A 23,109-nucleotide genomic window follows, 5' to 3' on the forward strand; every position below is an offset into this window, starting at 1 on the left:
ACCCTGGCCCGGCGCTGATCGGCCGGCGGAGCGAAGCGGACGCAGCACCTGCCGGGCTCGGCGGTGGCGAAGGGGCGCGGGGCTGTGCGGGGCAGAAGATCGGACGGGATCCTAACTGAAGGCGGGCATCGCTGCGCGGAATCGCAGGCGGGCTCAGCTCCTCTGAGCGTCCTGCCAGCCCCGGCAGAAGCTCTCCCTCCGCTTCGCCTCTAGGCTTTCCCGGCCAAAGTTTCCTGGCGTCCACCCGTGGAGGTCGTGCGGCCGCCCTCCTCACTGGGGACCCCGGAGAGACCTGGCCGTCCAGGGACTCCTCGGACTGGGCCATCCCCACGCAAGTCTCGGGGAAAAAGGAAATGAGAACCAAACGGGCGCGGCCGAATCCTCAGCAAAGCGTCTCCTTAGATACCGCCTAGCAAAAGGACGCCAAACCCTGGAATTGCAGCCGACGTAATTCCTAAAGCAGCATCGAACTTCCCTGTACAATCCCGACGCTCGCTTGTCCCAAAGGTGCTTTTTTCCCCCTAGGAGGCAACTGGACTTTCTGGTTTTCCTTTGAAGAAGCTTCTTGGATGAGAAGCAAAACGTCTTCAAAGAAAAAAAACCAGAAAGTCCAATGGCCTCTTGAAAATAAAAGCACCTTTTGGACAACCAGGACTTGGATGACTGAGAATCCCCATAGATTCTGTAGGAAGTTAGCACCCACCCCTTTCCTAGAAAAATGAAATATCCTGGGAAATATAGAAAAAGCAGAATGTTATATTTCCCTGGATCAGAAATGGAGAAACATGTTTTTAGGCAGGAAGCAGACTGACTCTTAATAGCCCCCACCTTTGTCAATGGGCCATTTTAAAAAAGTCTGGGTCAGTCTATTCTACATAACAAAGACCCCCCTTCCATCTAGGGTGATGGAATTAAGGCACGATAGTATTAGCCCTTTACCATCTCACCACTAAGAAGAAATGCTCAACCAAACGTGGACTCAAGCCAGCCTACTGAGTTGCCCCTGTGTGGCCCCATGGAAGTCTGACAACCAGTCAGAATACAAGTTCAAGATCAAAGGCCAGAGAGGGCATAAAACCAGGGACTTTCAGGATCTCGCTCTCTTTTTCTTCTTCACCCAACATCTGGAAGCATGTGATGATCCCCCTTTTCTGTTCAGGAGCTCAAGCCATGTGATCCTGTCCATCATTAAACCATCTTTCCAAGCAGCCTCCATGTTCCCAGTGTCTTTTTCCCCACTTGGAACTGAACCCAGAAGGACTTTTCTTCCAACAATTCTCATGATCTTGATTCTGTCCCTCTGTTAATGCAAGCTAAGATTGTATTGGATTTTTGGCTGCTGCCACACACTATTGGCTCATATTTAAATGATTGTTCACTAGGACTCCAAGGTCCCTCTCTTAGTTACTACTATTGAGCCAGGTTCCGTCTAATCTGTACCTGTATATTTAGTTTTTCTTGCCTAAATGTAAGATTTTACTTCTCTCTCCAATTAAATTTCCTTTTATTAGATAAGACCCAGTGTTCAGGTCTGTCGAGATCCATCTGGATCTTCAGCCTATCTTGTGGGTGTTGGGTATTCCTGCAAGTTCAGTATTGGCTGCAAATTTGATGTCCTATTCTCTCATCTAAATCATTTATGAAGATATTGAAGAGTATTGGGCCTAAGATGTTGCATTAAGGACTACATGCTGAGTTTGATTTGTCAGCCAGTTACAAATCCAACTGGTGGTAATGCTGTCTATTTCACATATGTTAACTTTTATTGGTATTCTAAGTTGGATTTATGTTTAATACTTAAATAATATAGACTGTTCAGTTTGTAGTGTAGGCTAAATGATTAAACTCTGTTAAGGAGGGGCAGGATATCTTAACTTTTGACATTCATAGCACATCTGACTTTTGTATGCATCTCATGAAATTCTGTTAAAACCCTGCTCTTTTTGACAGTTGGCTATTTGACTGGTATTTTAATGCCAACACATTTGATTTAAGTCATTTAAAGCACACTGCTTTTTGTAAGCAACTCAAATATTCTTAGGATATATTATTTTTCAGATATTTGAATTGGTAAAAGCAGTATTTATTTTTTTACTTGTAAACTGCTCAATCATTTAGTAAAATGGGGGAGAGATATGAATTTGATTAATAAACAAAAATAATTAAATACATTTCTAAGAAATCAGATGGGAGGCAATTTTACTCACAGTGGAATATCTGGTGAAAGTCTTTTACACCTCTAGGATATTCTTGATGTGCAGGTGGCTGTATAATAGTGTAAATATGTCTTGTGCTATTTTGTTTTGTTTTGATTTCGGGAATCCTAACTGCACAACCACTCAACCACCCTATGGGCAACCAGCAAACCGAAAATAATCCATCATTACTGATTGGAGCCAGTTCAGTGGTTCCAGTTAGTAATTAAATTACAACCAATAATTAATGGACTAAAGAAAGTCCAGAAGTGCCTCCTGAAAAAGGACCTTTGGGACAACCATGACCTGGATGACTGAGAATCTCTACAGACTTCTAGCTATACAATCTGGGACGGACACCCTTGGAACGGTGTGGGAGTAGGAATGGGTTTCCACAGTGGGGGGAAAATTGCAGACTACAGGAACCATTTGCAGTACTCAGGAGACCCTGAGGACACAAATAAACCTCTAAGTAGCCTCAACAACCCCCTAAAAGGATGCAAATGACCAGCTATCTGCAAGGAATATAAATCCTTCCCTTCCCCACCATCCAGTCAGAGCTGAAGAAGCTTTTTGGATGAGAAGTGAAACATCTTCAAAGAAAAAACAAGAAAGTCCAGTTGCCTCCTGAAAAAGCACCTTTGGGACAACCAGTTCAGTGGTTACTTGATTTGCATTCAGGTGGATTCTATGGATGGCATCTACAGCTATGAAAACCTTCAGGATCTGGCACACTGAAGTCCAGAAAGGCAGGAATCTCAAATGGTATAGTCTCCTGCTCAAGCCAGGGGTTGGGCTAGAAGACCTCCAAGGTCTCTTCCGATTGTATTACTCTATGCTCTCTTTTTGGAACTTGCCTGAGGAATTTTATTTTTAAAAATGTTTGTGAACATAGACTTCTGTTCAATTTTTGCTTCTGTTGCTTCGTTACACTCTTTTCATGGTGCAAACAGGGTGGGACAAGTTGGGAGAGCAAAATTCAGCCCTGGCAGTGGGTGATTGAAAATGCCGGGCTGTAAAATGAAATGGCTGGATTGACTCTTTGCAGGAGTCAAAGAGTGGAGGGAAGAGAGATGCTCTCTCTCCTGGGCTCTAATGACTGACCGGTACTGGATTGCACATTATTGCATCACATTTCACTGTTATGCAGGAGCACTCTAATGAGCCATCCTCTTTCCAAAAGACATCAATTGCCCAAACGCACAAGTGGTGTTTCTGCCATACTTGGGTTAATCCAACTAATTATGAAGCAGCTTGGGATACTAAAATGCTGTACAAGACACATAGCAAAGCATAATGGCACTTACACTCTAAAATATATTCCCTCCTCCCCAAGCCTTGCCGTAAAGCACTGAAAGCATCAGATTACCTGATGAATTATGGTGGACTTCTGGTATTCATGTCTTTAAAACTCCCCCAAATCCTGGTTATTAATTTGTGCTATTTCTTGGCTGTAGCCAGGAGGAATTCACCAGCGACAAGTCAAGTGGTCATTTAGAGGTTATTAAAGAGGAGGCATGTATGTGGTGGCTCTTACTTGCCATTGACCTGGGTTTCAAGAGGAGAAAAGAAGAGAAAAGGAGGTTGCTGAAGAAAAGAACCGTGATGGCAAACCTATGGCACGCAGAGCCATTTCTGAGGGCACAAGAAGCATTGCCCTGTCAGCTACAGCGTGCATGTGAGTGCTGGCCAGCTGATTTTCGGCTGGCCAGCAGCTGGAAGTCAGAAAACGGGATGTTTCTGGTCTCTGGAGCGCCTCCAGGGTGGGGGAAGCCATTTTTGCCCTCCCTAGGCTCCCAGAAAACCTCTGGAACCTGGGGAGAGCAAGAAATGGCCTTTCTGGTCCGACTGGAAGTTGTCAAACAGGTGGTTTTCAGCCTCCGGGATGGCAGAGTGGGGAAGGCCTTTGTTGCCCTCCCCAGGCTCCTAGAAAGGGTCTGGAGCCTGGGGAGGGCAAAAAACGGGTTCACCATGCCATCACGTACCAAAAGCTGGGGGAGCATCCATAGAATGATGGGTGTGGGCATGCATGTGCACGACCCCCTCCCGCTCCTCCCGCTTTTGGTATGTGATGGCAAAAAGGTTAGCAATCACTTGTTGAAAGAAAGGTCCTTCTGGGTTCGGCTCCAAGTGGGGAAAAAGACACTGGAGACACGGAGGCTGCTTGGAAAGATGGTTTAATGGTGGACAGGACCACATGGCTTGAGCTCTTGAACAGAAAAGGTGATCACATGCTTCAATGTTGGGTGGAGAAGAAGAGAGCTGAAGAGAGAGCAAGGAAGGGGCTTGCTTTGCTTTTTATAATCTGTTCAGCCCCACCTCTCTGTTTCCTGTTCCTGTGTAAGAAATGTATTCTGATTGGTTGTCAGACTCCCATGGGGCCATGCAGGGGCAGCTCTCTAGGCTGTGTTTTGAATCCAGGTTTGGTTGAGTTATCAGATGCCATATGATGAGTGGGTAAAGACTAATCATGCCTTAATCCCATCACCCTGGAGCTGAAAGGGAGAAATCTTTATTATGTAAAGGGACTGGCTTGGGCATCTTAATGGCCCATTGACAAAGGGGGTGGGCAGGGAGCTGCAGGGAGCTAATTTGTCTTTAAAACATGTTTCTCCCTTTTCACATCTAGAGAAATATTCTGCCTTTTCAATATTTCCTAGGATATTTCATTTTTCTGGGAGAGGGCTGGGTGATAACTTCCTACACACTGGAATAGTATAATAACTTTATTGTCATCTTGAATGTACAAAATCAGCATACATTAAAGTGAAATTTCGTTGCACACAGCTCTCAAATGGTCACCACCTCCAATATACAACTAAATAAATATGACAATAAATAAATAAATAAATAAATTACTAAATTATGTAATATACTCACATATATTCTATGACACAGATAAACAACACAGTCTACTCTAACCCTATGTATGTAGCTATGTACATCTATGTATGCATGTAGATGGTGAGAAAAATGAATCCTGCGAGTTTATCAGACAGACAGCAGAGGGAACAAAACTTACAGAATCTGGTAGTCCTTCTAGAAATACTTTGAAACCCCCTCCCAGAGGCGAGCAACAGAAACAGACCGTGAAATGGTTGAGTGTGGTCTCCAACAATGCTTCGAGCTCTAAGGCAAAGTACTTTCTTATTAAGAGACAAAAGATGCATGTCTGATTCTTCCATCTCCTAAGATTACTCCCTCACTCCATGAAAGGGGGAGAAGTTCTCTTAATGCATTTTTCACAATAAAATAAAACATCCTCACAGCATTTCAATACCCCTTCCCCAAGTGAAAACAAACCACCTCCAATCTGTTAAATACTTAATCAAAGCCAACCCTTAAAAGAAGACTAATATCCTCCTCCCCTCAATCATATACAAAAGCAGAAAAAAGAGAAAACACAACTTGAAAATAGTTTCCTAGCGCCTCTTCTTTATCTTCTTTAGGTTGTGCAAGAACCTCCTAAGGACACAGAAGAATGAAAACAAAACATGAAATCTACACCAGTGTTTCTTTAATTTACCCCCCCCCCCACCTCAGGACTCCTTCCCTCTTTAAAAATTATGGAGAGCCCCAAAAAGGATTTTATTTGTATGGGTTATAATTACTGATATTTATTGAAACAAAATTTAGCAACTTAAATATCTAAATACAAACAATCCTTGGCTCCATTTGTTGAGAAAGGTATATAGTTTATTATAGATAAAGTGTGTTGCATTAGTGCAAAGCCAGAACTGAAAATCGCGCACCCAAATCCCTAAGTTCTACTCTTCCCTCCCTTAACTGCCTCTCATTGCCCATCCCAGTATAGCCAATCAGGTTCAGGCAAGATGTTTTCATAATGGTCAGTCCAATCACAGGTTGGTATATGGCTCCCTCCTTCTTCCAGTTGGGTGACTTTGAGGCAGTGTCTCAGAGGCACAATATCCACTTTCTTTTTCCCCTAAGCCTTCTCCCACTTCATTCCTCCCCACCCCCAGAGTTCAGGGCAGTCTGTCACCTCATAGCAGCAAAGGTCAAGCAAGCATAAGGTAGCTGGCAGATCCATTCATATCGCTACTGTTTCCCAGTTATTTGGTGGTGTTTTAATATTGTATTCTTTTTCAATATAGATTGTGAAATTTTTTTAAATTTCACGGATGCTTAAGAATGTCTTTGGGACCCAAGGTATCCTGGCACCACATTTTAAGGAATGCTCCTCTGTGCCGATCCCTTTGCATGGGCTCTTCCCAGAGTCCAATTCTCCTGATAAACATTTGGAAGCACACAAGTCAGAATTACTTTGCGATGGCTAGAAAATTGGGATGCTTTATTTGATCTGAATTTCAATATTTAGGCATCCCTCTCAGGAAGCATCCCTCCTGAGAGGGATGGACTTTTTCATTCAATTTTGACCACACCAGAATTATCTGCACATCATTTTTAGAGGCACCAAGACTTCCAAAAGATAAAAAACATAAGTGTTATTTTAAGCAGCTATTTTTCAATTGCAGATTGTAGTTTTTGTTTAAGTCTCAAAAACAGCACAACAGAAAATCTATCTCTAATACTTTTCATAAAGGAATATATGTAACAATGTTGGTCACTTGGGGGAGAACTAAATGCATTTGTGTGAGTGTTAACCAGAGACAGAATTAACATGCTATCCATCAGCACATAATCTGCATCTTTGGCAATCCCTCTCTTAGAACATAGAATAACAAAGTTGGAAGGGATCTGGTAGTCTTCCAGCCCAAGACCTTCTCAAGCAGGAGACCCTATACTAGGGGTGCCCTTTGAATTTTAAGGCTTGTGGACTTCAACTCATTTTGGCATTTAAATAAATAGATAGAATTCTTTATTGGCCAAGTGTGATTGGACACACAAGGAATTTGTCTTTGATGCATATGTTCTCAGTGTACATAAAAGAAAAAAAAATACAGTCATCAAGAATCATAAGATACAACACGTAGTGACAGTCATAGATTATTAATAAGCAATCGAGACATACTAGGAAACAAATAAAATAATATAAATTGTAAAGATACAAGCAACATATTTATAGTCATAAGTGGGAGGAGATAGGTAATAGGAAGAATGAGAAGAATAATAGTAATACAGTCTTAATAAATAATTTGACAGTGTTGTGGGAATTAGTTGTTTAGCAAAGGGATGGCATTCGGGGAAAAACTGTCCTTATGACTAGTAGTTCTGGTGTGCAGTGCACTATAGCATCGTTTTGAGGATAGAAGTTGGAACAATGTATGTCCAGGATGCGAGGGGTCTGTAGATATTTTCACAGCCCTCTTTTTGACTTGTGCAGGGCACAGGTCCTCAATGAGATTTAAGATTTAAGATTTAGTTTATTTGTATGCCGCCCTTCTCCGGGAGGGACTCAGGGCGGCGAACAACTCAAAAAGGGAAAGGGGATACAAACACAATACACGTAATTAAAATACACAAGAGTCATACAGCCATACAAGTCGAGAGGGGAGGGGAACTCATCAACCCCAGGCCTGCCGGCACAGCCAGGTTTTGACGGCTTTCCGGAAGGCCTGGAGAGAGGTGAGGGTCCGAATCTCCACGGGGAGTTCATTCCAAAGGGCCGGAGCTGCAACAGAGAAGGCCCTCTCCCGGGTGGTAGCCAGATGGCATTGGCTGGTAGACGGAACCCGGAGGAGGCCGACCCTGTGCGATCTAACGGGTCTGTGGGAGGTAATTGGCAGCAGGTGGTCTCTCAAGTACCCAGGTCCAATACCATGAAGGGCTTTATAAGTTACGACTAGCACTTTGAAGCGTATCCGGAGACCGATCGGTAGCCAGTGCAGCTCGCGGAGGATAGGTGTAACGTGGGTGTACCGAGGTGCACCCACAATTGCTCGCGCGGCTGCATTCTGGACGAGTTGTAGTCTCCGAATACTCTTCAAAGGCTGCCCCATGTAGAGCGCATTGCAGTAGTCCAGTCTTGAGGTCACGAGGGCGTGAGTGACTGTCGCGAGTGCCTCCCGGTTCAGGTAGGGGCGCAACTGGTGCACCAGGCGAACCTGGGCAAATGCCCCCCTGGTCACAGCCGACAGGTGAAGGCAGATTGGCAGTAATTGTTTGTTCTGCAGTTCTGATTCTCCTCTGAAGTCTGTGTCTGTCTTTGGTTGCAGAGCCAAACCAGACAGTAATAGAGGTGCAGATAACAGACTCAATAATTCCTCTTTGAGCAGTTTGAGCTTCCTGAGTTGGCGCAGAAAGAACATTCTTTGTTGTGCTTTTTTAATGATGTTTTTGATGTTAGGTGTCCATTTTATGTCTTGAGATATGATAGAACCTAGAAACTTGAAGGTCTATACTGTGTTGTCTAGTATTGTAAGAGGTGGTAGTATGGGAGGGTTTCTCCTAAAGTCTACCACCATTTCTACGGTTTTGAGTGTGTTTAGTTCAAGATTGTTCCGGTTGCACCACAAGGCTAGTTGTTCAACTTCCTATCTGTATGCAGATTTGTCATTGTCTTAAATGAGACCAATCACTGTTGTATAATCTGCAAACTTCAGTACTTTAACAGAGGGAACTTTTGAGGTACATTTTAAAAATTTGTGAATGATACTAAGTTGGCAGGAATAGCCAACACCCTAGAATATAGGCTCAAGATCCAGAAGGATCTTGACAGACTTGAACACTGGACCCTATCTAACAAAATGAAATTCATCGTAGAGAAAAGTAAAGTCCTACACTTAGGTGAGAAAATCCAAAAATACACATAGAAACTGGGTGAAACCAGGCTTAGTAGCGGTGACTGTGAGAGGGATCTTGGAGTCTTAGTGGACAACCAGCTAAATATGAGCCATCCGTGTCCAGTGGCAGCCAAAAAAGCCAACACAATCCAAAATCGCATTAACAGTGGGATACAATCAAGATCAAGTGAGGTACTAATAGTACTCTATAAAGCCTTATTAAGACCACATCTAGAGTACTGCATCCAATTTGGGTCACCACGCTGTTGAGATTCTAGAAAGAGTGCAGAGAAGAGCAACCAGGATGATTAGGGGATTGGAGGCTCAAACATACAATGAACGGTTGCAGGAACTGGGCATGGCTAGTCTAGAGAAGAGAAGGACCAGGAGAGACAGGATAGCAGTCTTTCCACTATTTGAGGAGGGGAGAGGCTGGGGTCAAGCTATTTTCCAAGGCAGCTGAAAGCCAGACAAGGAATAATGGATGGAAACTGAACAAGGAAATATTCAACCTGGAAATAAGGAGAAATTTTCTGACAGTGAGAATAATCAATCAATGGAACAGAAGTTGCCTTTAAAGTTGTGGGAGCTTCATCCCTGGAAGCTTTCAAGAAGCGACTGGACTGTCATCTATCAGAAATGGTGTAGGGTCTCCTGCTTGGGCGGGGGGTTGGACTAGATGACCTACAAGGTCCCTTTCAACTCTGTTAATTTGTTATAAATTGGATGTAGATTTTGTGAACTGCACATTTAGTAAAAAGGGCTGAAAGTTTTGATTACTGGCTATTTTTAAAAGAAACGGGAGCGCTGTTTGGTGGACAAAATGACATTCACTTTTTTTGCGAATCTGCTGCTGTGGAGTTGGAGTTTGAAATTCCTGGATGAGGCTTGATGGGAACAGCCTTTGTGCTGGAATAAGGGAAGGCGTTCTCTGTTCCTTTCCCCCATTTTTTTCAAGTGGATTTGCCAGCTGCAATTCATTTCTGCAGACACTAGAGGGTACTGCTGACTACCTTGTGCTGGTTCTCGAGCATTTCTGTGTAATAAAGGGTGTGTAATTGAACGTGGGTGTGAAAAGAGAATTCCCACAAGGATCAGATGAAATGGAAATGTTCAGATATGTTTGAAGAATTTACAACTGAAGTGATTCAATCTATAGAAATGAAATTTGATTTTTAGTTTCATTTTATACTTGTTGAGAAAAGACATTAGACAAGTTGAAAAAAATAATGGCTTTGAAAATTTAAAAAAAGAGCTAATAATTAAAGGCCTTTTTTTCTGATGAGCCAGTTTTGGTCTTACAAGATGCTCATAATGGCATTGAATACTGAATGAAGAACTGAAGGACTTGGGTGTGTTAGCTGATTTTAAGTAAACAAAGATGTTGGTTGAGACTAAGAGCGCAGAAGATCAAGACACTTTGAGAAAAAGACTGGCTCCAAAATTGAAAGGGAAATTAAACATCTGGGGGTAACACTGATTAGCATGAAGTGTAGTTGTTTCAAAACAACTATCGTATTTTTTGAAGTATATAAGATGCACCCTTTTCTCTCAAAAAAGAGGCTGAAAATCTGGGTGTGTCTTATACACTGAATACAGCATTTTTTTGCCTACAGAACCTCACCCCCTTTGCAAAAATGGCAGTGCACAGCCTTTAGGAGCTTCCAGAGTGCTCCTGGGGGCTGGGGAGGGCAGAAATGAGTGAAAAATGGGCCGTTTCCCCCCCCAGCCCCCAGCAGCACTCTATAAGTTTCTTAAAGGCTATCCATGCCCTTTTTTGACAAAAAATGTGCCAGTTTTTGTGAAAAATGGCCATTTTTGCTCATATTTGCCCTCCCAGAGCACTCTACAAGCCTCTTAAGTGCTACTAATACCTTTAAAAAAAAAGGGGGGGGGGCATTTTCATGAAAAACTGGCCATTTTTGGAAGGTTTGCAGAGTGCGAAAACTTTTTTTAAAAAATCCTCTTCAAAACCTTGCTGCGTCTTATACTCCAGTGCATCTTATACTCCGAAAAATACGGTACATTAAGGTATGATACGTTATCAAAAAAGTCTTTTCAAAGTGGGTTAAATCACAACTGTCATTGCTGGGCATAATTCCAGTGATAAACATTAATGCCTAGGATGTTATTTTTTTATTTTTTATTCTGGCAGAACCGATATTAACATCTGCTGTATCATTTAAACAATGGCAAAATGACATTTGTGAATTTGTATGGCAAAGGGGGGAAAAACCAAGAATGAAATATAAATTGTTGCAAGATGCTAAAGGAGGAGATGGGTTAGCATTACCTGTTACAGAATTGTATTCTGCTGCTTGCTGTTTGGTCGGGATGAAAGGCTGACTGACTTCGAAAAACAGGAGTTTATCGGTGATGGAAGGATATGATGTAAGACATATTGAGTCGCCTTGGGTGAACAGGCGGCAATATAAATCCAATAAATAAATAAATGAGATTTGAGTCGCTGATCTGGGTGAAGGGACTTTTTAAGCATCCCTACAAGCACAAAATTCATCCTTTTTTTGGTCCAGCATGCTTTAGTTTGGGGCCAACCCAAAGATAAGGAAATGGTCTCTTTTTTTAAAAGCAGTTTTTTATTGTTTTTTCCTCTATAACATCTTACAATCATCACATTAACATTATTATGTCATCATATCTGTATATATCAATCTTATATCGCTTCTATATTTATATACATTCATCTACAGTTCTATACATTTCTCTATTGTTTCCTGGGCTGAATATTCCTGTTATGCAACCATTTATACCAGTTTTTCCAAGAACATAGTATTCAGACTCTTTGTCCTTTAATCTTAATGTTAACTTGTCCATCTCTGCACAATCTAAAATTTTCTGAATCACTAATTTATATGGGGGAATATTACTTTGTTTCCAACATTGGGCAAACGTTATTCTAGCTGTAGTCAACAGGTATATTCATATGTATTTAATTTTATTTCTATATTTACCCTTGGTTATTCCCAGCAGAAAGAGTTCCAGTTTGTATTCTATTTGTTCTATTTGTTGTATGCAGGAAATGGTCTCTTCATGTCTGCAAGAAGACTTTCTATAGATTGACATCAAATGAGAGATGTCAGCTTCCTGGCTTCCCATTCTCATTGCCCCTCAATTCCATGGACTAGCCAGGAGCTTCTCCTGGGGGTTGTTCATTGCTGCCATGGGGTGGGAGCTGAAGGACACAGTTCACCCCTGTTTGTCTCACAGGATGCTTTCTTCTTGGCCTCTACTAAAAATGGCCCCCTCCTTCGACTCTCTTCTCTCCTTCAGAAATTCATTTATGCAGTACATGCAAAGAATGGTTTCAAAAGTGTCTTGTTTGAATACTGATGTGAGGTGGAAACCACTCAAGAAAGATAGCAGGAATTCATATATTTCATCTACAGTATGATGAGCAGTTGTGGGAACTGGGAATATCTAGTTTAGTGAAAAGAAGGAGTAGAGGCGACACGATAGCAGTGTTCCAATATCTGAGGGGCTGCCACAAAGAATAGGGGGTGTCAAGCTATTCTCCAAAGCACCACAAGGCAGGACAAGAAGAAATGGATGGGAACTGAAAAAGGAGAGAAACAACATGGAACTAAGGAGAAATGTCTTAACCGTGAGAACAATTAACCACTGGAACTGCTTGCCACCAGAACTTGTGGGTGCTTCATCACTGGAGATTTTTAAGAAGAGACTGGACAGCCCCTTGTATGCAATGGTATAGGGCCATGATGGCAAACCTATGGCATGCATGCCAGAGGTGGCACACACTGCCCTCTCTGTTGACACCCAAACCGTCACCAGCTGCTCTTCTGATTTTCAGCCAGCTGGGCTTTGCAGGTGTCGGAGTGCAGGAAAACGGTCTGAAAACCGGCAAAAAAACCCAGGCAATTTCTGGGCCGTTTCCAGACCATTTTTCGGGGCCAAAAACAGCCTGAAAAACGGCCCAGAAAATGGTCCAAAAATGGCCTGAAAATGGCCCCCCAAACAGCCAAAAACAGGCATGCACACACCAGCCAGCCGGTCTTTGGGTTTCTGGTGCATGCACACAAACACATACACACGCATACAAACATGTTCTTCCGGTTTGGGCACTCAGTGCCAAAAAGGTTTGCCATCACTGGTAAAGGGTCTCCTCTTTCAATCAGGTGTAGGTGGGTGGAGTGGAAGATCTCCCAGGTCCCTTCCAACTCTGTTCCTCTGCATTTTGTATTTGCCACAAAGTGAAATATTCTGTTTAATCATGATGAATAGCCCATGATAGATTGGATCTTGACAAAATATGTTCTAGTGGGAGCTCCGTTGTTTTCCCTCCTCAGCTGAAAGCTTTCAAATTTCACATTGAAAGTGAAGGCAAACTACTCAATGGGCAGCTGCTCTATTTAACATACTTTGATTTTTTCCTTCCATGTTTTGGAGTGTTCAAACACAACAGGTGAATCAAGGAAATGAATGGCTCCAAGACCATTTGCACAAGGAGAAACTGCTCTTAGTTTTTGCTTCCTGGCTAAGACTTTTTATGAGGGGGGGTCTTACCCGCATTTGCAGTCTGTGGCTGGACTCAGCTTGTGCTGCAAGTGCTTAGAAGTGGGCAGGAAGAGGCTTCCTCTCCCTTCTGCCCAGCCTCTTGTTTCCATGGCTGCTCTGCAGTGTCAGCCTTTGGAAGCACACAGGGGCCCTCAAGAAAACACAATGGATGTGAGCAACTTCTGAAGGGTCTTCCAAAAGGGATTCATCCTTTTTCCTAGCACAAAGGCGACATCTTGGGGCCTTTGCGCTGCCTATACTAATCAGTGGCCCAGTGCCGTTTCCCAGCCCTGCCTGGAGCTACCAAACTCTATTTCATCTCTGTTTTTTCTTCTCCGGAATGCGCCTTTTGAAAACACTCCTAATGATGAATTCCGCCTGTGGTTATTTCGGTGCAGTTGAACTGCAGATGGACAGCACCTTTTCTTGCCCTTTCTGCAATAGGCCAGGAGTCTTTTGTCCTTTTGCTTTTCTTTTCTCCAACAGCCTCCATCTCTGCCAGGAGTCTGCAGTGGGTAAAATTTGAATTTAGTGAGAATGTTGGGGCTGATGTAGCTTTGTGTGTGTGTGTGGGGTGTCCAGTGGTAGCTACCTTTTCAGAAAATGTTGCTATAGTGACATGGAAGTAATTTAAAAAGAATAATGGTCCAGGATTATCACTGTGGTTGAAGATTAGGAGGAAAAATCCTCACAATAAGAGTAGAAGAGCGTGGAATTCGCAACCGGCAGAGATTCACTAGAGGAATTCATGCAGAGACCAGACAGAAAATGGACAAGAAAGTGCAATTTTGATTCCCAAATGGAGCCACCGAGGCCTCCTCCATCACAGCCTCTGTGATTCCCCCCAAGAATTCACATGCACCCCATTCTTAAAAGGGAAATGGATAAAACAGGTTCACAAAGCTAAGAAGACAAGGACTCTCCCTGCTTTTCCAGATGCCGGAGCTGGCATCTTGCCCAAAGTGGTGGACAGTTGTCTCAGAAGGTAGAATCAGATCCTGCCCCCACCCCCAGTGGTAGGAGGTCTGGCCCTGCATTTTGGGGGATTAAGTCTCAGTTGGAAAAAGAACAGAAGGTAAACTATAAATTATATGATGATTTAAAATATTACTTTGTGCTAGAAACAGAAGTGTAGAGGAGGGGGAAATATGTGATACAAACAGCAATAGCAAAACACAACAAAGAAATCAGGAGAAATGCCAGCAGCCGATCCCATATCTAGAGTACTACCTGTGTTGCCCCGAAAATAAGACCGAGTCCAAAAGATGCATTAGGGCAGTGGTTCCCAAACTTGGGAGCAGAGCTGGTTGGCTGGAGAATTTTGGGAGTTGAAGTCCACAAATCTTAAAGTTGCCAAGTTTGGGAACCACTGCATTAGGGCATATTTTCTGGTTAGGTCTTAGTTTGGGGAAAATATGGCACTAAATGCGTCTGTCTGACAATTTTAACTGGGGTTCATTTTGGGGGTAGGGTTTATATTATGAGCATCCCGAAAAATCATGCTAGGGTTTATTTTCCAGTTGGTCTTATGTTTGGTGAAACCAGGTATTACTACATTCATGTTGGAAGCACCTTTGTCATAGTGCTTTCGGGTTGAAATGATTAGCTGGTGATACCACCATTTCCCAGGGGACACCCAATAAGGCTCCTCTCACATCCCCAATATTTTCCCACTGAAGTGGTACCTATTTATCTATTTGCATTTGCATGCTTTTGAACTGCTAGGTGGGCAAAAGCTGGGACCAACTAATAGGAGCTGATTTGGTCACACAACTCATGGTCTCAGTGTAAAGTCCTTGACTTGTGATTGGCTGAAAGTCCTCGACCTACAACCACCCGCAAGTCCATGACCTACATCCTGTCAGCCCAGCAATTACAGGATGGCGCCTATTGGCTGAGATGTGCCTGGCTGAAGCGGGACTTTTACTGTTTCCTTATTGGGTGCTCTACTTGACAGTTCAAGTATAAATAGCTATCAAGCAGAGCGTGATGCTGAAGTAGTTGAGTTCCCCAGGCTTATGGTTTTGGGGGATTTCAATTTGCCTTCGCTCGGTGAACACTCTGATGGAGCGCAGGAGTTCATGGCTTCCATGACAGCCATGGGCTTGACCCAGGTAATTCAGGGCCCAACCCACTCAGCGGGTCACACGCTTGACCTCGTATTCCTCTCGGAGCAGTGGACTTGTGATCTTGGTCTGAGGGGTAGTGAGATCATACCCCTGTCGTGGTCAAACCACTGCCTACTGAGGCTTGACTTTCGGAGACCAAACCTCCACTGTAGGGAGGAGGAACTGACCAGGTGGTTCCGCCCCAGGCGACTTATGGACCCCTTGAGGTTCCAGACGGAGCTTGGGGTTATTCCTGATACTCTCGCCCACAGTCCGGTGGAGACCCTGGTTGCTGCCTGGAACTCAGCAGCGTCGGAGTCTCTTGACCGGATTGCGCCACTACGGCCGCTCCGAGGCAGTGGATCCAGGAGGCCTCCTTGGTTTACCGAGGAACTCCGGGAGAGGAAGCGCCGGAAGAGATGCCTAGAGCACCTATGGAGGTCCAACAAATCCGAATCGAGCTGAGCACTTCTAACATCGTGCATCAAGGAATACATCAGGGCAATTAGGACGGCAAAAAGAGCTTATATTGCCACCTTGATCGCCTCCGCTGAGTCACGCCCAGTCGCCCTGTTTAGGATAACCCGTTCCCTCCTAAATAGGAGGGTTACGGAGGATCCCCTGCAGGGTAGGGCTGAGGACTACGTCCAGTTCTTAGCGGACAAAGTTGCTCGGTTTCGGTCGGAGTTGGACTCCGATTCTGCAGATCCAGCCGAGGCACAAGGGGATAATCTGGTAGCCCACCCCTAGGTTGAGTTTCAGGATGTTGCCCCTGGGGACGTGGACAAGGCCATGAGAGCTGTGAGTGCCTCCACATGTGTACTGGACCCGTGCCCCTCCTGGCTGGTTGCTAACAGCAGGGAGGTGACACGGGGCTGGATCCAGGCGGTTGTTACTGCCTCCCTTCGGGAGGGGGTCTTTCCCCCCGCACTTAAAGCGGCGGTGGTGAGACCCCTCCTGAAGAAACCATCTTTGGATCCAGCCGTTCTTAACAATTATCGTCCAGTCTCCAACCTCCCCTTTGTGGGGAAGGTTGTTGAGAAGGTGGTGGCCTTTCAGCTCCAGCGGTCCTTGGAGGAAGCTAGCTATCTTGAACCCATTCCAGTCTGGCTTCAGGCCTGGCTACAGCACAGAAACCGCTTTGGTCGCATTGACCGATGACCTCTGGAGAGCCAGGGATGGAGGCTATGCCTCCATCCTGGTTCTCCTTGACCTCTCAGTGGCTTTCGATACCATCGACCATGGTATCCTTCTGCGACGACTGCAGGAGGTGGGGGTGGGAGGCACTGTTTTGAGGTGGTTCTCCTCTTACCTCTCGGACAGGTCGCAGTCGGTGTTAGTTGGAGGGCAGAGATTGACCCCTAGGCCCCTAACATATGGGGGGCCGCAGGGTTCGATCCTGTCCCCCCTACTTTTCAACATCTACATGAAACCGCTGGGCGAGATCATTCGGCGGCACGGGATAAAATACCACCAGTATGCGGACGATACCCAGTTGTATCTGTCCGCCCCGTGCCAACTCAATGAAGCGGTGGAAGTGATGAACCAGGGACTTGAAGCTGTTAGTGACTGGATGAGGGCTAACAAACTCGTGCTCAACCCAGATAAGACCGAGTGGCTGTTGTGTTTCCCTCCCACCAATTTGGCTAGTATTCCATCTCTCAGGCTGGGGGGTCAAACACTACGCCCCTCAGACAGGGTCCGCAACTTGGGAGTCCTCCTGGACCCACAGCTTACTTTCGAACATCACTTGTCAGCTGTGACCAGGGGGGCATTTGCCCAGGTTCGCCTGGTCCACCAGTTGCGCCCCTACCTGAACCGGGAGGTTCTCACAACAGTCACTCGTGCCCTTGTGACCTCTAGGCTGGAATACTGCAATATGCTCTACATGGGGCTGCCCTTGAAGAGTATTCGGCGACTTCAGCTAGTCCAGAATGCGGCCGCGTGAGCGATTGTGGGTGCATCTCGTTTCACCCACATAACACCTATCCTCTGCGAGCTGCACTGGCTACCTGTCGATCTCCGGGTACGCTTCAAGGTGCTACTTGCCACCCATAAAGCCCTCCATGGTAGTGGATCTGGATACTTGAGAGACCGCCTACTGCCAATTACCTCCACACGACCTATTAGATCTCACCGGTTAGGCCTCCTCCGAGTCCCATCTGCCGGTCAATGTCGACTGGCAACTACGCAGAGGAGAGCCTTCTCGGTGGCAGCTCCGACCCTGTGGAACGATCTCCCCATGGAAATTCATACCCTCACCACCCTCCAGACCTTCCGCACAACCCTCAGAACCTGGCTATCCCGTCAGGCCTGGGGTTAAGACTACAACCCGCCCGAATAGTATGAATGTTGTGTTTTAATTATGTATTTGTCTTATATGTTAAAAGTTTGTCTCCCCCTCCCCCTTTTTAAGTTGTAAGCCGCCCTGAGTCCCCCCAGGGAAAAGGGCAGCATATAAATAAACTTTAAATCTAAAAAAAAAAAATCTAAATCTAGTTCTACCATTTTGCTTGCTGTTTGGTTCTAATAAAAGTTGTTAAAGGTTACCTCAATGAGTCTGTCACTTCTGTTGTCCAGTCTTTAATGCTCAGGATTCGAATTGCCAAAGTGTTGACCTCTCAATGGTCTTCTGATTCAGCATCCTAATCACATGAGCCACTGTCCCCCCACCATATCAAGACAATGACATGGTACCCATCTTTCCCTGGCATAGCTGGATGTTCTTTGTAGCAAAAGGTGAGATTCCTAGAAAGACATAAAGACCCATTGTTTAGATGCTACTAACAGGACCCACTTTGAGACAGGAGAAAATCAGCCAGTGAAGATAGGGCCTCTGTGGAAGTCCTGTTCCATCACAGTGAAAGCCATGGTAGCCTCTTCTGCTTCCTTAAGCCCAGCCTCCCCCATGTGGGGATGCTCCTGCCAGTCCCTCAAGTAGAGGTGCCTGCATTCTCTCAGTGCTGCTACCACTGGCCACCCAGTGCCACCCCACGTCTTGGCAGCAGAGGGGCAAGGCCTGTTCCATCTGGTCTTTTGTTCTGTCGTGAGACTCATCTGACTCCAGCATCCTGGTGGGCAAGAAATGTAGTGTCTACAATCTCACAACTAGATCCAAAACTTAAAAATACCCCCAAATGATCTTTTCTTTTCTAGGGGAAAAGGGCAATCTGTGTGCACTAAACGAGGTCTGGTATTGCTAAATTATCTTGATCTTTGGGATTCAGGAAGGTGCAATCTAAGGCATTCATTCTGGAGAAAGTGGGAGTCCTATACTGCTAACCTTAATCCCACCCCCACCGCCTATCAACATTCCGACCGACGAACCCAACCAAAGCAAGCACGGCCGAGACGATCCAATCTCTTAATCCAAAACTTTATTGAGTACATCATTTCAGCACAGATGAAGGAAAAACCAGATCTAACTATTTCCTGAGCAAACACACATAGTTAAGATTTAGATTCTCCCTCATCCTATTAGTCCAGGTCACATTGTCCAATTGAGTCACCTGGTAGTGTTATGAGAAAGTCTTTTGGCTCTGGTAAACACCTGGTGTAGTGTCCTTGGTTCTCACGGCTGTCTTCTTGATGTCTGGAGCCTACATTCCATCTCCCCTTCCTTCCCTCCTGGTTCCTTGGTAAGCTGAGAAGTGTAAATAGTTACAACAGCAAAAGCACATTTTGAATCTTGACACCCCCTTCGTCACTTTCCATGCACAAACTTCCAATTACATGTAAGCATGCAAATACATTGGATAACATTGAAAAATAATAAAACCCACATGGTGGACCGAAAGGTACTTCTCAAAAGGCAACTGGCCTTTCTAGTTTTTTTCTTGAAAAAGTTTCACTTCCCACCCAAGAAGCTTCTTCAGCTCTGACTGACTGGTGGGGAATGGAAGGATTTACATTCTTTGCAGTCATCTTAGTCATTGGGGATTTATCTGTTAATCTGAGAGTCTAAAGAAGCTTTTTGGATGAGAGGCAAAACATTTCAAGAAAAAACCAGAAAGTCCTTTGAAAAGCACCTTTGGGACAACCATCACCTGGATGATTGAGAACCTCCACTGGCATGTGGTAGACCTAATGCTTCCTTCTGACATCTGAGTGTTTCCCAGTTCAACTTGTAAACCGCCAAAGGTGAAGCGAGAGCCCTGGCAGTGTTGAACATTTTGGGTCCACATGAGGTGAGGAAGAAACTGCATTTTCGGTCTGAAGGCAGTTGGTGGTAATTGTTAGCGATGAGGAAACACTCAAAGCATTCAAGGAAACCAGCCCAAGATTCATTGGCCGAGCCGAAGGGTGCGAATGGGGGCAGTGAAGCCATAGGGAGAAGAATCGCGCTGCGGTAAAAAAAAATTTGTACGAAGAGGAAATTAATCAATTTTCCTTCTTCTGTAGCTGGTCACGCTGGAACCTTCAGCACACCATATTAAATCCTGGACTGATTGAGGAGACGTGAGATGCCTGAGGTAAGTAGAACAGCATTTATTTTAACAGAACCAGGCAACAGATAACTATATACAAGATTCAGCACTTTGCTCTGCTTGACAGCTATTTATACCGGAGCTGCCAAGCAGGGCGACCAATGGGAACAAAGCAGACAGCCCGTGGTTAGGCAGCCACGCCTTAGCCAATCAGACATGGCTGAGCTGTTGCCGGCTGTTAATTGTAAGTCGAGGACTTGCAGCTGGTCGTAAGTCAAGGACTTAGCAGTAACCATGAAATTTAACCGTCTAAGTAGCTGCACACTTGGATTAACCATATTTTTCAGCAAACTGAGAAAAATCCTGTGATTTCCAGTTTAGTTTGCACCCATTCCAATCAGTCCCAGATCCAGATCACAGCAAGCATGCATCTCCCTCAGATCAGCTGGGAGAAAAAAAATGATGTTTAATTTATTAAAGATCAGCCAGCAACAAAAACATTTAACTGAAAAGGGAGATAAAGGCAGAAAAAACAGGAGGGGGGAAAAGCAGGGTATCTTTATCCATCTTTGCAGGCTATTTGGCCGTCTTGTGTGCTTCAATAGATGTGACAAGCAACTTCTTCCAGCCACAGGAGACCACTTTTTTTCCTTGTAAAGGAGAAGTCACCACCACACCATGGGAGGCGCGGGGCGCGATGGCTGTTTTCCTGCCAGCTTGGGTGACACTTGGTGGAATGGAGAATCCAGCCAGCCTTTCCTTGACTTCTCCTGTGTGGGACTCATAAGGACCGGCATGAATGCAGCAAGAGAGCTGGGCTTGGCCATCAAAACAATAGATTTTATGTTGGTGGGCTTTTCTATAGCTATATATATATATATATATATGTATGTATGTATGTATGTATGTATGTATGTATGTATGTATGTATGTATGTATATATATATATATATATATATATATATATATATATATATATATATATATATATATATATATATATATATATATATATATATATATATATATATATATATATATATATATATATATATATTTAAAAAGAAACAAAGGCAGCCATGAGATGTTAAAGGACATTTATACCCAACATAAAACGTGGAACAAATTATGCTACAGATTTTCTGGGCCAAGGGCACACGTGATATTTGAACAATGCAGATACTCTAAAAAAAAAGCAGTGAATGAGCTGGGCCAGAATTTAAATCTGATTTGGTTCCATTTAGATTTCATTACAATCAAATATAGTCACGATTAAGGCTCCCGACTCAAGTATTTAATTATCTCTCTCTCCCGCTACATAAATGTTACAACTTTCTTTTTGCAAATCCTTATGTGGCCCTGGGGTCTCTGTCATTTCTCCTCCCCCTCCCCGACCTCCTCTTGAGAGCCATTTTCATCCCTGGCCATGTGTTCTTCCAAGCCAAAATGCTTCCCTTCCGCATGGCTCACGAGTGCCTCTGGAGCCAGGCCATCTTATGGCTTTGTGCCTCCGGGCAGAGCAACGGACCCAGTTACCATGACAACCAAGCATCCTTGGAAGGAAACCTTCATTACTCAGCATCTGAATTGTAGTTCTCCACCCCAAAATGGAATTATTGTTTTCCATAAACACACATACACACACACACACAAACACACACACACAACTACCTTATGTTATTGTAAGGTTTTTGAATTCAGCTCAGAATCTGATAATTCCCATGAAACTCTGAACACGAGGCTACTGATAATCAGTTTTAATTTTCTGCAGAAAGCAAAAAGACTTGACAGCATTTTTGTCTCCCACCTTAACAGAGAGAGAGGCAGAGAGAGAGAGAAAAACAGGCACGAGCCTCACTGTCCAGTCATGAAAAAAAAACTTTTTATCAAACTTCTTATAGTCTTTGCACAGCTTGTACAGATCGTCATAGTGTTAGAAACATTATTTCATGTTACGCAAACCTCATGATTTTTCTCAGCACTCTGAAAACAATGGACCTTAGAAAGGGGAAAGAAATACATTTTCTGGCATATAAGACAGAGCTTTGTTAGGAAATGCTGAACACACATTTCAAGTTACAAGCAAGGTTGCTTTGTACAATCCACTTCTTACTTTACTAGGCTAAGCTTGGCAATTTGCCTAGAAGTTCTATCTATGAAGTTGCCACCTTAGGTTACAATGGAGCTTCTCTCCACAGCAATTTAGCAAAAGCTGAATTAGGTTACCCTCTGTGTATGCTCTAATCCTTCAGGTGTCCTTTCATTATCAAAAAGATTCTAGTTCAAACCTTTTTGCTCAGTGAAGGTTTTAGTGGCCTGATAAACAAGGAATAAAATAAAAGATGAATAAAACGATGAATAAGTGAAGTCAGGCTTGGAATATTGCATCCAGTTCTGGTCACCATGATACAAATAAGATCCTGAGACCCTAGAAAGTATGCAGAGAAGAGCAACAAAGATGGTCAGGGACCTGGAGGCTAAACTGTATGATGAACTGTTGCGGGAACTAGGTATATTTAGCCTGTCGAAAGAGAAGGACTAGGAGGCACATGAAAACTGTCTTCCAGTACTTGAGGGGCTGTCACAGATGAGAGGGGTCAATTTATCTTCCAAAGGATCAGAGGGCAGAACAAGAAGAAACAGGTGAACCATTATTAATGATTGATCCAAATTAGAACTAAGAAGAAATTTCCTGATAGTGAGAATGATTAACCAATGGAACAGCCTCCCTCTCAGAGGTCATTCAAGAAGAGGTTTTCAAGAAGAGATTGGTCAACCACTTGTCCAGGTTGGTATAAGGACTCTGCCTTGGCCAGGGGGTTGGACTAGAAGATCTCCAAGTTCCCTTCCAGCTCTATGATTCTATGATTCTCCTTTTCTGCCAAAATTCCACTCTTGCAAGGGCGAGGACACCAAGCTACATTCTTGCCCAGGAAAATATGTGAACTTGGGCATGTTCTATCCGCTACAGGGGATGTCTTGCAATGAATGGAAGTGACCCCATCCCCTCAAGCAAAAGTGATACTGTTGACAGCTCTGACAGAATCATGCCCTCAGGAGCAACCTGTGAGGGATCCACTATATAGGTTACCCAACCAGCCAGAAGATCTTTGGATGTTCCTGGTTCTTCTTTGGAGCTCTA

Source organism: Thamnophis sirtalis, unplaced genomic scaffold, assembly GCF_051295495.1.
Source record: "Thamnophis sirtalis isolate CommonGarterSnake01/CBP01778 unplaced genomic scaffold, rThaSir2_p1.2 scaffold_13, whole genome shotgun sequence".
NCBI classification, from domain to species: Eukaryota; Metazoa; Chordata; class Lepidosauria; order Squamata; family Natricidae; genus Thamnophis; species Thamnophis sirtalis.